General features: G+C 45.2%; 1 protein-coding gene across 2 annotated transcripts in view; it reads left to right on the top strand.

Moving 5' to 3' along the window:
* Positions 1-18511, top strand: part of LOC129855255 (leucine-rich repeat-containing protein 7-like) — a 222806-nt gene that overhangs the window by 10099 nt on the left and 194196 nt on the right. Inside the window, exon 1 of one of the 2 annotated variants that reach the window (XM_055922697.1) lies at positions 12873-13072. The exons of the other annotated variant lie outside the window; for it this stretch is intronic. The gene's annotated coding sequence lies outside the window, so the exon portion shown is untranslated. Of the gene's footprint in view, positions 1-12872; positions 13073-18511 lie in introns of those variants that run through there. 2 annotated transcript variants of the gene reach the window in all.

Genomic DNA, 18511 nt, shown 5'->3' with positions numbered 1-18511 from the left:
GGCGATCAACCCAGGGCGAGGGCCGGAGCCCGCCTGGGATTCTCTGGCGCAGTGCGAGGAGGGGTACCGGCGTATGGAGGCAGCACGACGACGCAGTAGGAAGCCTGTGAGTAAACCCCAAAAATGTCTTGGGGGGGGGGGGCCTAAGAGGGAGAGTGGCGAAGTCAGGTAGGAGACCTGCGCCCACTCCCTGTACTTACTGTGGAGAGCGAGAGTATGGGCAGACACCGTGTTACGCAGTAGAGCGCATGGTGTCTCTTGTACGTGTTCATAGCCCGGTGCGGGTTATTCCACCTCCCCGCACTGGTAGGGCTAGATTGAGTATTGAGCCGGATGTCATGAAGCCGGCCCTACATATCTGGCCACCAGTACGTCTCCTTGGGCCGGCTTACATGGCACCAGCCTTACGCATGGTGTCCCCGGTTCGCCTACATAGCCCGGTGTGGATTATTCCACCTCCCCGCACTGGTCGGGCTACGGGGAGGATTCAACCAGGTAAGGTTGGGCAGGCTCAATGCTCAAGGGAGCCAGTACGCCTGCACGGTCCGGTATTTCCGGCGCCACCTCCCCGCCCCAGCCCAGTACCACCAGTGCCTACTCCACGCACCAGGCTTTCAGTGCGTTTCCAGAGCCCTGTTCCTCCTCCACGCACTCTCCCTATGGTGCGTGTCTCCAGCCCAGTGCCTCCAGTTCCGGCACCACGCACTAAGCCACCTGTGCGTCTCCAGAGCCCTGTACACACTGTTCCTTCTCCCCGTACTCGTCCTGATGTGCGTGCCCTCAGCCCGGTGCCACCAGTGCCGGTACCACGCACCAGGTCCATAGTGCGTTTTGAGAGTCCAGTGTGCCCTGTCCCTGCTCCTCGCACTAGCCTGAAGGTGCGTGTCCTTAGCCCGGTGCCTCCAGTTCCGACACCACGCACCAGGCCTACAGTGCGCCTCATCCGGCCAGAGCCATCCGTCTGCCCAGTGCCATCTGAGCCATCCGTCTGCCCATTCCCATCTGAGCCATCCGTCTGCCCAGTGCCATCTGAGCCATCTGTCTGCCCAGCGCCATCTGAGCCATCCGTCTCCCCAGCGCCATCTGAGCCATCCGTCTCCCCAGCGCCATCTGAGCCATCCGTCTCCCCAGCGCCATCTGAGCCATCCGTCTCCCCAGCGCCATCTGAGCCATCCGTCTCCCCAGCGCCATCTGAGCCATCCGTCTCCCCAGCGCCATCTGAGCCATCCGTCTCCCCAGCGCCATCTGAGCCATCCGTCTCCCCAGCGCCATCTGAGCCATCCGTCTCCCCAGCGCCGTCTGAGCCATCCGTCTGCCCAGTGCCGTCTGAGCCATCCGTCTGTCCCGAGCCATTAGAGCCACCCGTCTGTCCCGAGCTGTCAGAGCCGTTAGTCAGTCAGGAGCCGCTAGAGCCATTCGTCAGTCAGGATCTGCCAGAGCCGCCAACCAGACAGGATCTGCCAGAGCCGCCAACCAGACAGGATCTGCCAGAGCCGCCAACCAGACAGAATCTGCCAGAGCCGCCAACCAGACAGGATCTGCCAGAGCCGTCATCCAGCCATGAGCGTCCAGAGCCGTCAGCCAGCCATGAGCGTCCAGAGCCGTCAGCCAGCCATGAGCGTCCAGAGCCGTCAGCCAGCCATGAGCGTCCAGAGCCGTCAGCCAGCCATGAGCGTCCAGAGCCGTCAGCCAGTCATGAGCTGCCCCTCAGCCCAGAGCTGTCATTTGTCCAGAACTGCCCCTCTGTCCGGAGCTGCCCTTCAGTCCGGAGTTGCCCCTCTATCCTGAGCTACCTCTCTGTCCTGACCTACCTCTCTGTCCTGAGCTATCTCTCGGTCCTGAGCTACCTTATCCCGGTGCTGCCCCTTGTCCCGGTGCTGCCCCTTGTCTTAAGGTTAACCTTTAAATTTAGTGGGTGTAAAATGAGGGTTGTCATTCGAAGGGGGAGACGTAAGCTGGGATTGACTATGTTGGGGTGGGGACCTCGCCCAGAGCCTGAGCCACCACCGTGGTCAGACGCCCACCCAGACCCTCCCCTAGACTTTTGGTGGTGCGTTCGGAGTACGCACCTTGAGGGGGGGGGGTTATGTCACGTTCCTGACCGGTTTTCTGTTATTTTGTATGTGTTTGACGGTCAGGGCGTGAGTTTGGGTGGGTAGTCTATGTTATGTGTTTCTATGTTTGTTAAAGGGTGACCTGATATGGCTCTCAATTAGAGGCAGGTGGTTTTCATTTCCTCTGATTGAGAGCCATATTAAGGTAGGTGTTTTCACATTGATTGTTGTGGGTGGTTGTCTCCTGTGTCTGTGTATGTTGCACCACACGGGATTGTCTCGGTTTGTTCGTTCGTTTATGTAGTCTGTACCTGTTTCATGCGTTCTTCGTGTTTATGTAAGTTCGTTAGTTCAGGTCTGTCTACATCGTTTATTTGTTTTGTAGTTTATCAAGTGTCTTTCGTTTCGTCTTCGTTTTGTTTAATAAATTCATTATGTCGAACTATCTCACTGCGTATTGGTCCTCAGATCCTTCTCGCCTCTCCTCGTCTGAGGAGGAGGACGAAGTAGACAATCGTTACAATAATGGTGAGTGGACATTTCCCCATTCTATTTATATTGGATCTTTATCCAGCTCGTGTGAAAAGTTTGGATGTGCGTAAAACCGTCCATACTTTAAGTTGCCTTGTCTGTATTATACGCCCACGGGGAGCAATTATGATGCTGGTATCTGCATTAGACATAACTTATTTCAAACAAGTTGTTTCCTTTTTATTAGCATTTGATTAGATTGATATACTGTCTTTTTAGGCCTTATCAGTAGCCTCGGGAATTTAATCTTGCTTATTGACTAGGTTTTGTCCAGACTGCAATTTACAGTAGGCCTAGCCGCTATATCAGTGTGAATGCTATAGCCTATGTTTAAGTATGTATTTCCATATTGAAGCAATTCAATTAGAACAATGTGTCACGTTCCTGACCTATTTCTGTTAGTTTGTTGTATGTGTTAGTTGGTCAGGACGTGAGTTTGGGTGGGCATTCTATGTTTTCTGTTTCTATGTTGGTTTATGGGTTGCCTGGTATGGCTCTTAATTAGAGGCAGGTGTTTGGCGTTCCTCTAACTGAGAGTCATATTTAGGTAGGTTGTTTCACAGTGTTCGTTGTGGGTGGTTGTCTCCTGTGTCAGTGTTTGTCGCACCATACGGGACTGTTCGGTTTGTTTGTTCATCGTTATTTATGTGTAGGCTATTTTCCCTGTTCGTGCGTTCTTCGTGTTTATGTAAGTTCGTCTTCCAGGTCTGTCTACTCCGTTTGTTATTTTGTTTATTAGTCAAGTGTATTTCGTTTTCGTGTTTTTTCCGTCTTTACTTTAATAAATATCATGTCTTCACAATCCGCTGCATTTTGGTTCAATCCCTGCTCCTCCTCTTCGGATGAAGAGGAGGAGGACAACCGTTACACAATGTGGACTGCAAACATGTTCAACATATTTAGAAAATATGGGATTGGCTATTTTAATGAACGAGGCCATAACGGACTAACATTCAAATTGGAATTGATTACAAGCAAAATACATAAAAGACCATAAATAGACAACTTGAAGCAAACACATATTTAGCCATGGAGCACGTTCTGATTGGCCAGTGATGGACCAGTCCTCGACATACCCACAACTTGTTTATTCATCAAAACTCAGCCCCTTTGCACCTCTGCCAGCTACTGCGCCCATATTCCAGTTGTGAAAATAGCAAAAATATTTATGACACCCCCCCCGAACCTATAATGCTACCGCCAGCTCTAAGATTTACCATTGTGTTAGGGTTGTTAAAATAGAGCCCTGTGTTTCCTTAGAAACAACATTTTTGGGCCTCTCGAGTGGCGCAGCAGTCTAAGGCACTGAGTATGGAGTGGCGTTATGGCCTCTGGCTGAGAGAGATTTGGTTGCTCAGTGTAAAATGTACCCTCTCAGCACCAAGCCTTTCTATTTACCCACTGGAATAAACGAAGAGCCATCAGTTATCTGTCTCATTGCTCTGGATGCGATCATATCTGATGTTCATGCATTTATCCTCACCATGAAGAAATATATATTTTTGAGGATTGCACAGCAACCTCAGCAGGCTGCCTTATACTTACCCTCTCAGTTGATTGATGACCTTCCTCCAGACAAGTTATATTGTTTGTCCCCTTGCCTTCACATTGCCTCCATTATTTTGGAAGCTCATGATTCGTAAGTTCAGCTACACTCCTACTGTTATAATACAACAAAATGGCAGGTGTCTCAGGTGAAATAATTGTTAATTTGTCATTTCAAGCTATCAAGCACAGTTTTTCTAAACTTCTTTCAGACTCAGCCCACAAACAGAATACTTTGGTCTGACAGAAAAGAGCCATTGTATAGATATCAGACATATCTCATAAAATTACTCACTTTTCAAGCAATACATTGTTTTGTCCAGTATATTGACTATAAATTTATGTTCCATACAGATGTCCTTAGTTTCCACTTGGACTATCCAAGCTTTGATCATTTTGATGTAATTCCTTGGAAGTATCTGAATTCGTCTCCAGTTATTCTGAGGGATGATATTCATGCCTTGGAGGGTTTGATGTTTCTCCTGCCAAAGGTCACATCCCTGAATGGTTTTCCTTTTCAAAGTCATTGGAGAGCCAGTGGACCTGGCAACTAGCCAAGAAGAAGAAGGAGCCATAGCCTAACATCTGGTTTTCTGCTATCTGGAGAAAGAGAGAGACAGAGAGGGTTTGTTGAAAAGAATCAAGCATATACTGTAACAATACAAAGTATGAGGAGGAGATATAGACAGTTTTTATAGACTTCCTTTTCAATTATAATTTTCCAACCCTCATTAAAATCACAGTTTTTCATTGAGTGGGTGTGTGTGTGTCATCATTTTTCATTCTAGGCCTTGGCATCTCGCCATCACCATTTACATAACTAAGACAATGAAGCAAAAGTAGTATACTTTCTAGTAAAAGCCCATGAGGCTAGTTGTTGTCATTGTGTACTGTATAACATTTGGAGTAAAATATGTCAGAGTTGTTGTCTTATTGTGGAAATCATGGTGGAACTATCCACATAAAATATACTACCATTTTCTATGGATTACTACAGTACTTATTATAGAATTCTGTAGTAAACAGTAGTGTACTGTAGAATACTATGCTACATGCTGTAGTATCCCTCGATCATGTGTAGTACTTAGTATAGAATTGTGTAGTATACTGTAGAATGCTATAGTAAATGCTACAGTATTATCCACAAAAAAACACTAGTAAATACTACAAAAATGTCAAAAATACACTTACTTTTTTAAACTGTAGTAAATACAACAGTATACAATTTGCATATACCTAACCCTGCCCATTCCCCTCGCCCTTATCCCAATTTGTGCCACCCATAAGTGAGAAACCTACATGCCAAGTATAGACCATATATTGTGTTCATTATGGTCAAAGATAATAAAACAAAATAACTTTAGTAAACACTCAGTAATATCCCCCAAAACACTACAGTAATTACTACAATATATTCTACATTTTTTTTACTACAGTATTTATCCTGTAGTAAATACTACAGTATACTGCAGTAAATACTACAATATTCACTGTAACACTACAGGGAAAACAACAGTAACGTCCGCAAAAACACTACAGTGAATAATACTATATTATTCTTCCATAGTGTACACTAGTATTTTTTCATGCGGGTAACTGTAAGAGGACACATTTGGGACAAACAAGCAGAATGTCTGCTAGCCGGTACTTTTATCCTCTCGAGCGGCACAGCAGTCTAAGGCACTGCATCGCAGTGCTATAGAAGTCACTACAGACCCTGGTTCGATCCTGGGCTGTCTCACAACCGGCCGTGATCGGTAGTCCCATAGGCCTTCGCAGAATTGGCCCAGCGTCGTCTGGGTTAGGGGAGGGTTTGGCCGGGGTAGGCCATCATTGTAAAATAAGAATTTGTTCATAACCGACTTGCCTAGTTAAATAAAAAAAATAACAATTCAGCAGGAACTGTCTTTACCATGAGATAGATGACAAGCATTAGTGTATGACTAAATATATGACTTATGTATAATATATGCTTTTTCACTCTCTTCAATCCAGAGGTTGTTCCCCACAATACCTCTACAGAGATTAATAAAGTGATGGCAAACATGACTTTGAATAGCGAACATATTGCCACAGTGGGGGAATCTGATATGTACTGCTGATGCTGAGCATTAAGGCCGGGTACTGCTACTTTCTGTGACATGTCACGTTTCAGCTGGGATCTGCAGGGGAAGGAGGAGGATATGGCTGTGAGACAGGTCCGTTTTGGATTAAGCCTGGGAACTGGAAGTGGATAAAGCTTGATAAAGCCAATCAGATGAAAGTAGGTCCTATGTCATCTAGGTCACTATGGCCTACATTCACGCGTCCCATGGAATAGCTTGACTGATTTTCCCATTCTTTTTCATAACAAAAGGCAAAGGGAAGTTTTCAATTCAGAACATGCTCAATATGGCCAAAGACATAGCCTATGTGAGCATTACTCAGTTGTTGCATCATTTACTCTTCGATTATGAAATTCAATACATTTTAAGATTTTTGTTAAGGACAGAGAACTGTGTATGGGTTTTTAAATGTTGCAGACTTTATTCCAGCACCATCTCAAAGTTTCACCTTTGACATCCCCACAACACTCTCAACATCAGTTCTGGTTTTCAAGTCTCTCTTTTCCTTTGGCTAAGGATTCAAGGAAATGCAAAGAGTTCTATTGATGTGTTAATAAAAAGTGTAATATCGTACACTTCTTATGACTATACAGACACGTTGACTTCAGATTGATATTCTGCTGGTCATTGCTTTCATCTAAAGGTGATAGTATTGTAGAGGGTGGAGTCAGTGATGATTGAAGAGAGATAGATCCACAACACTGATAAATGATTAAATAAGTCAAGTTTCCTCATAGTCTTCCCTCAAGATGAACAGAAGCTTTCTGGAATTGCATTCAGTCTAAATATAGCCTTGCCTTGATGCACTTGATGGAGCTCAATCTTGTCATTAAAAAAGGGTCCCTCAATGGCCTCCCGAGTGGCGCAGTGGTCTAAGGCTGGCACTGCATCGCAGTGCTAGCTGTGCCATTAGAGATTATGGGTTCTAGTCCAGGCTCTGTTGCAGCCGGCGCACAATTGGCCCAGCATTGTCATGGTTAGGGGAGGGTTTGGCCGGCAGGGATGTCCTTGTCCCATCGGGCACTAGCGACTCCTGTGCCGAGCGCAGTGCACACTGACACGGTTGCCAGGTGCACGGTGTTTCCTCTGACACATTGGTGCGGCTCTCAACCTTAGCTTCTCCGACGTCCGTACCTTCAGACTCTCCCAAGTCCGTATGGGAGTTGCAGCGATGAGACAAGACTGTAACTACCAATTGGGGAGAAACTGGGGTAAAAAAAGGGCTCCCTCCTCACCCTGGCTGCTCCCTGCCCCTTAAAGTGAGTACTTTAAAGCAGTGAGTCTCCTTGGCCTCAGGGAAAATATCATACACAAGTACTCACATTTTATTTGTCACATGCTTTGTAAACAACAGGTGTAAACTAACAGTGAAATGCTTACTTATGGGCCCATCCCAACAACGCAGAGAGAAAAATTGAAAAATTATTGGAAAAAAAAATAACACAAGAAGTAAACACAATGAGTAATGATAACTTGGCTATATACACAGGGTTCCAGTACCAAGTCGATGTGCAGAGGTACGAGGTAATTGAGGTAAATATGTACATACAGGTAAGGGTGAAGTGACAATGCAATAGGATAGATAATAAATAGTAGCAGCAGCATATGTGGCAAGTCAAAATAATTAATGCATAAAAGGGTCAGTGCTGATATGGCTTATGGCTTGGAGGTAGAAGCTGTTCAGGTGTAACGTCCTGACCAGAGTTCTTATGTGTTTTGCTTGTTTAGTGTTGGTCAGGACGTGAGCTGGGTGGGAATTCTATGTTGTGTGTCTAGTTTGTCTGTTTCTATGTTGGGTTAAATGTGTTGCCTGATATGGTTCTCAATTAGAGGCAGGTGTTTGACGTTTCCTCTGATTGAGAACCATATTAAGGTAGGCTGTTCTCACTGTTTGTTTGTGGGTGATTGTTCCTGTGTCAGTGTTGGTGCTACACGGGACTGTGACGGTTAGTGTGTTTTGTCAGTTTGTATAGTGTCTTGTTTTTGTTTGATTAAATTCATTATGTCTAATTACCACGCTGCACATTGGTCCTCTGATCCTTCTCGCCTCTCCTCATCCGAGGAGGAGGAAGAGCTAGACTGCCGTTACATCAGGGTCCTGTTGGTTCCAGACATGGTGCATTGGTACTGCTTGTCATGCGGTAGCAGAGAGAACGGTTTATGATTTGGGTGGCTAGAGTCTTTGAACATTTTTAGGGCCTTTCTCTGACACCGCCTGGTATAGAGTATCATGCACAGTATACAAACAGAGCAAGGTCATTCACTTGATGCAGTTGATTAAGTATATTGACTTGTTCTGCTCTACAGTCAAATGTCTTGTAGGCACATTTACCGTAATCACATTTCTTAGACAAACAACATTTGTGGAAACCCCTTCTTCCAGACTTCCACCCCCAAATTTTTGTTACAAGGAGACAAGAAACCTTTTCTCCTCGAACAAACTGTTGTAAATTAAGCAAACTGTCGAAAGATATTCCGTTAAGGTTCAAGGAAACATTATGGGAATGAAATGGTTTGATCAACGTTAGTAACTGTTCATTCCATGATCTTTAAGCCAACTTTTAGCACCAATTAACATATATCTTCAGCCCTATTTTCCTTCTAATGAATATTCACCATATGCTCTGCTTAAGAGTAATGATATCAAATATTGCCTGACATAGAAGTGCCCCTATTTTTGTTAAGCCATCTTTCTAGCTACGGTACCTCATTAAACTATTGGCGAGGCCCAATTACCACTATGTGTAGTCAGACCAGTAAATCACTTCCCTTCACGCTTCAGACAGAGCTTTGCACAACTTGCCAGTGGACTGGCCACCTCTTCCAATTACCATAGCAACAGTGTACTGGATCAACACAGCATAAAAGTGTAAATGTAAATCACTCATATTGTATGTAGGGATGTATTCTGACTCTGTTATTTACGTTAATATAGTTGTATACTTTAGTGAGACAGGTTTTACAAGCTGACACAAGCCATGTTGTACCCCTCGGATTACTTTGGGGAGGGGGGAGTTTTGGAGAAGAGAGGAGAACAGAGAGGAGAGGAATGGAAAGGACCCATCGGCTCACTGAGCTCCCACATGAAAAAATACTATAGTATAATATATAGTACCATTCAAAAGGTTGGACACACTTACTCATTCAAGGGTATTTCTTTATTTTTACTATTTTCTACATTTGTAGAATAATAGTGAAGACATCAAAACTATGAAATAACACATATGGACAATCATGTAGTAACCAAAAAAGTGTTCAGAGGAGAATCAGGCCTTCATGGTTGAATTGCTGCAAATAAACTACTACTAAAGGACACCATTAAGAAGAAGAGACTTGCTTGGGCCAAGAAACACAAGCAATGGACATTAGATCGGTCTGATGGTCTGATGAGTCCAAATTGGAGATTTTTGGCTCCAACCGCTCTGTCTTTGTGAGACGCAGAGTAGGTGAACGGATGATCTCCGCATGTGTAGTTCTCACCGTGAAGCATGGAGGAGGAGGTGTGATGGTGTGGGGGTGCTTTGCTGGTGACACTGTCAGTGATTTATTTAGAATTGAAGGCACATTTAGCCAGCATGGTTACCACAGCATTCTGCAGTGATATGCCATCCCATCTGATTTGCACTTAGTGGGACTATCGTTTGTGTTTCAAAAGTGCAATGACCCTACACACCTCCGGCCTGTGTAAGGGCTATTTGACCAAGAAGAAGAGTGATGTTGTGCTGCATCAGATGACCTGGGCTCCACAATCACCCGACCTCAACCCAATTGAGATGGTTTGGGATGAGTTGGACCTCAAAGTGAAGGAAAAGCAGCCAAGAAGTGCTCAACAAGACTATTGGAAAAGCATTCCAGGTGAAGACAAATCAAATGTATTTATATAGCCCTTCTTACATCAGCTGATATATCAAAGTGCTGTACAGAAACCCAGCCTAAAACCCCAAACAGCAAGCAATGCAGGTGTAGAAGCACGGTGGCTAGGAAAAACTCCCTAGAAATGCCAAAACCTAGGAAGAAACCTAGAGAGGAACCAGGCTATGAGGGGTGGCCAGTCCTCTTCTGGCTGTGCCGGGTGGAGAATATAACAGAACATGGCCAAGATGTTCAGATGTTCATAAATGACCAGCATGGTCAAATAATAATAATCACAGTAGTTGTCAAGGGTGCAGCAAGTCAGCACCTCAGGAGTAAATGTCAGTTGGCTTTTTATAGCCGATCATTAAGAGTATCTCTACCACTCCTGCTGTCTCTAGAGAGTTGAAAACAACAGGTCTGGGACAGGTAGCACGTCCGGTGAACAGGTCATGGTTCCATAGCCGCAGGCAGAACAGTTGAAACTGGAGCAGCAGCACGGCTAGGTGGACTGGGGACAGCAAGGAGTCGTCATGCCAGGTAGTCCTGAGGCATGGTCCTCTGAGAGAGAGAAAGAGAGAGAGTATACTTAAATTCACACAGGACACCGGATAAGACAGGAGAAGTACTCCAGATATAACAGACTGACCCTAGCCCCCCAACACATAAACTACTGCAGCATAAATACTGGAGGCTGAGACAGGAGGGGTCAGGAGACACTGTGGCCCCATCCGATGATACCCCCAGACAGGGCCAAACAGGCAGGATATAACCCCACCCACTTTGCCAAAGCACAGTCCCCACATTACTAGAGGGATATCTTACATTTACATTTACATTTAAGTCATTTAGCAGACGCTCTTATCCAGAGCGACTTACAAATTGGTGCATTCACCTTATGATATCTTCAACCACCAACTTACCATCCTGAGACAAGGCCGAGTATAGCCCACAAAGATCTCCGCCACGGCACAACCCAAGGGGGGGCGCCAACCCAGACAGGATGATCACGTCATCGACTCAACCCACTCAAGTGACGCACCCCTCCTAGGGACGGCATGGAAGAGCACCAGCAAGCCAGTGACTCAGCCCCTGTAATAGGGTTAGAGGCAGAGAATCCCAGTGGAGAGAGGGGGACCCGCCAAGCAGAGACAGCAAGGGCGGTTCGTTGTTCCAGAGCCTTTCCGTTCACCTTCACACTCCTGGGCCAGACTACACTCAATCATATGACCAACTGAAGAGATGAGTCTTCAGTAAAGACTTAAAGGTTGAGACCAAGTCTGCGTCTCTCAAATGGGTAGGCAGACCATTCCATAAAAATGGAGCTCTATAGGAGAAAGCCCTGCCTCCAGCTGTTTGCTTACAAATTCTAGGGACAATTAGGAGACCTGCGTCTTGTGACCGTAGCGAACGTACGGCAGGACCAAATTGGAAAGATAGGTAGGAGCAAGCCCATGTAATGCTTTGTAGGTTAGCTGTAAACCTTGAAATCAGCCCTTGCCTTAACAGGAAGCCAGTGTAGGGAGGCTAGCACTGGAGTAATATGATCAGATTTTTTGGTTCTAGTCAGGATTCTAGCAGCCGTATTTAGCACTAACTTAAGTTTATTTAGTGCTTTATCCGGGTAGCCGGAAAGTAGAGCATTGCAGTAGTCTAACCTAGAAGTGACAAAAGCATGGATACATTTTTCTGCATCATTTTTGGACAGAAAGTTTCTGATTTTTGTAATGTTACGTAGATGAAAAAAGCTGTCCTTGAAACAGTCTTGATATGTTCGTCAAAAGAGAGATCAGGGTCCAGAGTAACACCGAGGTCTTTCACAGTTTTATTTGAGACGACTGTACAACCATCAAGATTAATTGTCAGATTCAACAGAAGATCTCTTTGTTTCTTGGGACCTAGAACAAGCATCTCTGTTTTGTCCGAGTTTAAAAGTAGAAAGTTTGCAGCCATCCACTTCCTTATGTCTGAAGCACAGGCTTCTAGCGAGGGCAATTTTGGAGCTTCACCATGTTTCATTGAAATGTACAGCTGTGTGTCATTCGCATAGCAGTGAAAGTTAACATTATGTTTTCGAATGACATCCCCAAGAGGTAAAATATATAGTGAAAACAATAGTGGTCCTAAAACGTAACCTTGAGGAACACCGAAATGTACAGTTGATTTGTCAGAAGACAAACCATTCACAGAGACAAACTGATATCTTTCTGACAGATAAGATCTAAACCAGGCCAGAACTTGTCCGTGTAGACCAATTTGGGTTTCCAATCTCTCCAAAAGAATGTGCTGATCGATGGTATCAAAAGCAGCACTAAGGTCTAGGAGCACGAGGACAGATGCAGAGCCTCGGTCTGATGCCATTCAAATGTCATTTACCACCTTCACAAGTGCAGTCTCAGTGCTATGATGGGGTCTAAAACCAGACTGAAGCATTTTGTATACATTGTTTGTCTTCAGGAAGGCAGTGAGTTGCTGTGCAGCAGTTTTTTCAAAAATTGTTGTGAGGAATGGAAGATTCGATATAGGCCGGTAGTTTTTAAATATTTTCTGGGTCAAGGTTTGGATTTTTCAAGAGAGGCTTTATTACTGCCACTTTTAGTGAGTTTGGTACACATCCGGTGGATAGAGAGCCGTTTATTATGTTCAACGTAGGAGGGCCAAGCAGAGGAAGCAGCTCTTTCAGTAGTTTAGTTGAAATAGGGTCCAGTATGCAGCTTGAAGGTTTAGAGGCCATGATTATTTTCATCATTGTGTCAAGAGATTTAGTACTAAAACACTTGAGTGTCTCTCTTGATCCTAGGTCCTGGCAGAGTTGTGCAGACTCAGGACAACTGAGCTTTGGAGGAATACGCATATTTAAAGAGGAGTCCGTAATTCAGTGATGCATAGAAGGCCGGTGACATAGACCTCTGGAGCTGGTGAACGGAATGAGCAGCAGTACCGGGTGGGATCCGTGACAGATACCTTAATAGAAAATGTCAACAGGTAAAATACTACTAAAAGTCAAAAAATATTTGGTTTTAAATAAACGTAAGTTTCAAAAGTAAATGTAATTACTAAAATATACTTAAGTATCAAAAGTAAAAGTATAAATCATTTAAAATTCCTTATATTAAGCAAACCAGACGGTACAATTTTCGTTATTATAATTTGGTGGGGATAGCCAGGGGCACACTCCAACACATACGAAGCATTTGTGTTTAGTGAGTCCACCAGATCAGAGGCAGTACAGTAGATATGACCTGGGATGTTCAATTGATAAGTGTGTGAATTGGACGATTTTCCTTTCCTGCTAAGCATTCAAAATGTATCGAGTACTTTTGGGTGTCAGGGAAAATTTATGGAGTGAAAAGTACATAATATCCTTTAGAAATATAGTAAAGTAAAAGTAGTCAAAAATATAATTAGTAAAATAAAGTACTGATACCCCAAAAAACGACATAAGTAGTACTTACAATTATTTTTACTTGAGTACTTTACCCCACTGGCTGCAGATATCTGCACGTTTCAATGGTGCTGCATCATCTGTGCGAAAGTGCGAGAGAGATAAGGAGAGACGCCAGTCCGCACACAGATCTACTCTCCCTCCTCCTCCTGCAGTGTTCTTCAACACCTTGTTATCATTCCCCTTTATTATACTGTATATCATCACACAGTTTCCTCCCAGTATCCACACTGGCTCAGTGAGCTACACAGCAACAAATCAAATTGTATTAGTCACATGCGCCGAATACAACACGTGTAGACCTTACAGTGAAATGCTTACTTACGAGCCCCTAACCGACAGTGCAGTTTAAAAAAAATACAGATAAGAATAAGAGATAAAAGTAACAAGTAATTAAAGGAGCAGTAAAAAGTAACAATATATACAGGGGGGTGCCGGTACAGAGTCAATGTGCGGGGGCACCGGTTAGTTGAGGTAGTATGTACATGTATGTAGAGTTAATTAAAGTGACTATGCATAGATGACAACAGAGAGTGGCAGTGGTGTGGGGAGGGGAGGGAGGGCAATGTGAATAGTCTGGGTAGACATTTGACTAGAGGTTCAGGAGCCTTATGGTTTGGGGGTAGAAGCTGTTTAGAGGCCTCTGGGACCTAAATTTGGCGCTCCGGTACCGCTTGCCGTGTGGTAGCAGAGAGAGCAGTCTATGTCTAGGGTGGCTGGAGTCTTTGACAATTTTCAAGGCCTACCTCTGACACCGCCTGGTATAGAGGTCCTGGATGGCAGGAAGCTTGGCCCCAGTGATGTACTGGGCCGTTTGCACTACCCTCTGTAGTGCCTTGCGGTCGGAGGCCAAACAGTTGCCATACCAGGCAGTGATGCAACCAGTCAGGATGCTCTCGATGGTGCAGCTGTAGAACCTTTTGAGGATCTGAGGACCCATGTCAAATCTTTTCAGTCTCCTGGGGGGAAAAGGTTTTGTCGTGCCCGCTTCACGGCTGTCGTGGTGTGCTTGGACCATTTTAGTTTGTTGGTGATGTGGACACTGTCCACTGCAGCCCCGTCGATGAGAATGGGGGCGTGCTCGGTCCTCTTTTTCCTGTAGTCCACAATCATCTCCTTTGTCTTGATTACGCTGAGGGAGAGGTTGTTGTCCTGGCACCACACAGCCAGGTCTCTGACCTCCTCCATATAGGCTGTCTCGTTGTTGTCATCGGCAATTTAAAAAAAAACATTAATTTTAATTTTACCCCCTTTTCGTGGTTTCCAATCGCTAGTAATTACTATCTTGTCTCATCGCTACAACTCCCGTACGGGCTCGGGAGAGACGAAGGTCGAAAGCCACGCGTCCTCCGAAGCACAACCCAACCAAGCCGCACTGCTTCTTAACACAGCGCGCCTCCAACCCGGAAGCCAGCCGCACCAATGTGTCGGAGGAAACACTGTGCACCTGGCCCCCTTGGTTAGCGCGCACTGCGCCCGGCCCGCCACAGGAGTCGCTGGAGCGCGATGAGACAAGGATATCCCTACCGGCCAAACCCTCCCTAACCCGGACGACGCTAGCCCAATTGTGCGTCGCCCCACGGACCTCCCGGTCGCGGCCGGCTGCGACAAAGCCTGGGCGCGAACCCAGAGACTCTGGTGGCGCAGCTAGCACTGCGATGCAGTGCCCTAGACCACTGCGCCACCCGGGAGGCCCCGTCATCAGCAAATTTAATGATGGTGTTGGAGTCGTGCCTGGCCGTGCAGTCATGAGTGAACAGGGAGTACAGGAGGGAGCTGAGCAGCCACCTCTGAGGGGCATCTGTGTTGAGGACCAGCGTGGCGGATGTGTGGTTACCTACCTTTACTACCTCGGGGCGGCCCGTCAGGAAGTCCAGGATCCAGTTGCAGAGGGAGGTGTTTAGTCCCAGGGTCCTTAGCTTATTGATGAGCTTTGAGGGCACTATGGTGTTGAACACTGACCTGTAGTCAATTAATAGCATTCTCACATAGGTGTTCCTTCTGTCCAGGTGGGAAAGGGCAGTGTGGAGTGCAATAGAGACTGCATGATCTCCTCATCTGACTCATGTGGGCGGTATGCCCTCTAACCTTCAGTTTACGGATGATGGTAATATCTGTAAATACTTCAACAGAGAAAAAGTCAGTTGTACTTGTGGGCTCATTGAGTCCATACGGGTGTGCCATGCTGAGGTCCATCTCCATCATGAATATGCAGAGTCCATCTCCGATCTCTCCGCTACTCCAGAATATGGCTGCAGCTCTGGCTTGTCCGCCCACAGACAAAATCTGTGACAAGCTTTTGCTTGTAACAAAGCGTGGGTGTCTTCACTCTGAACAGTTACTCAGGCAGCAACCGAGTGGGGGCCCCTACAGGCCCCTGCTGCCGACGAGAGCAGCAAGCCAAAAATGGCCCCTGCTGCGGGGAAAGTAAAGAGAGCCTACTGCAGGATGGGAAACTGGCTCTGTGTGTGTGTGTGTGTGTGTGTGTGTGTGTGTCTGTGTGCATGTGAGAGATATTCTGCATGCAGCACCATTTCCCTATTCCACTGTGTTCCGGGCCCTCGGTTTGTGGTGCTGCAGAGGACACACAGAGTTACATTCATCTCCCACAGCATGAGCCTCTCTCTCTCCCAGGCCTGTGTGAGAGCTGCTTTTAGGAAAATTGGAAACTACACTTTGTGTGGTTCCGAAACGTGACATACATTGTATACCCGAACGCGTCATATTACCCACATTCCTTTCAAGATTGAACAGATTTTGCTGTGAGGAGCTAAATACAGTACAACAATCAATATTAACCGATATGTCTCTTTTGGAGATTTTAGGATTGATCTACCCCTAGCCTGTTAGTGATGGTCCCATGTAGGCCATTAGGCCATTGTGTCTTGTAGCTGTATATGTCAAGCTGGAGTGTAACGCAGCAGGGTAAAGTAATCCTCCATTTTCCAATTTCACAGCTCCTTATTACAGCACTCCAGAGCCTGGTCCGCTGTGGGATGAGTAGAATACACACTGATGCCAGAGTTCCCCCCTATCTCTCTCTCTTCTTCCTTCTATTGCCCTCTCCCTGTCTCTTTCTCCCCCTGTCTCTCACTCACTTTCCATTTCCTCTCTCTATCATTCTCTGTCTCTCCATTCTCTTCCATTGGTGTGCAGATTGAGTAGCATGGCCTCATCACAAAGTATTCACGCTACAGCAGAATGCGCATAGATCACTGGAAGCTGTTTTCCCTGCACTGTCTTCTTGGTTCAGGGAATAGTATAGAATATTTTATCTGTGAACAGTTGCTTTTCTGCGTTCATTAATATTGTGAAAAGTTAACAAAACATGCTGCTTTCGTCTATACAAAAAGTTGCCTGTAATTGTGCATTGCTGTACAATTAAATGCAGCCATGTGAAACTATAATGAGATTTAACACCCCGACTTTAATCTGAATACTATTGATTTTTCTAAATGCTCATTTTACCTGATGTCGAGTTAAAGGAATATCAACTTCTCATCAGAGGTTTGTCCTCATTTGTATGTACAGTAAATGTCACCCAGCAGTTCCATTTCCCCATAAATTAGATTTAGGTGGTAATAACATTTTGTTTCTGTGTTTTTCTAAATTGTTTATGTTATCCATTTTAAATACCCACTCTGTTCTAATGCAAACCAGCAGCAGATAATGCAGGAAGGTGTGCGTGTGCATCCATGCATGTGTGTGTGTGTGTGTTTATAGCATGCTAATTAGGCGTACCTGATGCCATCAGTGCTGCTTTGCTAACACATCGCAACATAATCCTTGACCTTTAAACCCAGTGTCTGGGTCGTAAGGGGTTGGGGGGCCGTAGTGGTGTTAGGGGGAGACAGCTCAACAGGAAAGGGACATGACATGCTGCTCAACCCTGAGCTCTGGGGTTGAATCATAGCTTAGCTCATATATGGACACTCTTTAGCCAACTGCACCAGAACGGCATCCCAAACTAATTATCAGTGGGCAGCTCACTGTAAAGACATGTACTTGTCTCCTGGTCCCCAGCAGTAAAGTGCTGTGTTTGCTGTCGCTTGTCAGCTCCACTCATCTAAGAGTTCCCACAATGCCTTTTTTGTGTGAATGCTGCAAAAGGAATTTCCTTGTTTATTTCCCTCCCATTAAATAATCTGACTGCTAAATTTGCCCAGCGGAGTTAATGTATTCATTTTGCTCTAATAAATGTTCCCATGACAAAATGTCAGGTGCTTCAGTTGTGAGTCAGGGCAGCCGGCTGTATGTAACACAGTGTTGGCTCTTCATGCAGCAGGTTTCATCATGGCATGCGGGTGGGAAGGACAATGTTCTTGTGACTTTTACTGTAGTAAGCCCATTCTCAATCAAAGATTCTACTCCAGGTACAGAGTCAGAGCAGGCCTTGGTAAAAGGCTTGAACAGTTTCTGCCACATTGGCCCTGGAGTAACCTCCAGAGTTTGATTTAATAAAGACAGTTTTATTCTGTCAGAAGTTTTGAAATTGAGAGTTAAAAAATGCTGTAGTATGTGTAACGGCTAGATTGCTCGATGATACAAGCCGGATCTCAATCACTTCACATTTTATGATGATGTCGCGTAATCATACAACCAGCAGGAGAAGGCCAATTTACATTTGGCTACTAAGACACATCAATTCTCAAAACCTTGTTTGCCATGGAGCCAAATCCTTGAATTCTGTACAGACAGTGGCAGTGTAATTCAAATGCTCCTCTCAGGAATACCCAAGAAAGAAAGAGCATTAATGTAATTGATACTCTCATAATGAACATATTCGTTACAGAGATATTAGATCTTGCCAAAGTGATAATACTTGGTCATTCAAATGACACTGCTGTAATTTAAATGCATGAATCATGAAATGTGTGACGAGTTTATTGGGCTAATAGGATTACATTATTAAAGATCATAAGTTGCAATAACCTGTCCAGCAGATTTGTATTCAACAGATGCAGATGTAGCTGCCTTTA

The sequence above is a fragment of the Salvelinus fontinalis genome, chromosome 5 (assembly GCF_029448725.1).
Source record: "Salvelinus fontinalis isolate EN_2023a chromosome 5, ASM2944872v1, whole genome shotgun sequence".
Lineage (NCBI taxonomy): Eukaryota > Metazoa > Chordata > Actinopteri > Salmoniformes > Salmonidae > Salvelinus > Salvelinus fontinalis.
This window is presented reverse-complemented; position numbering and strand designations above follow the sequence as displayed.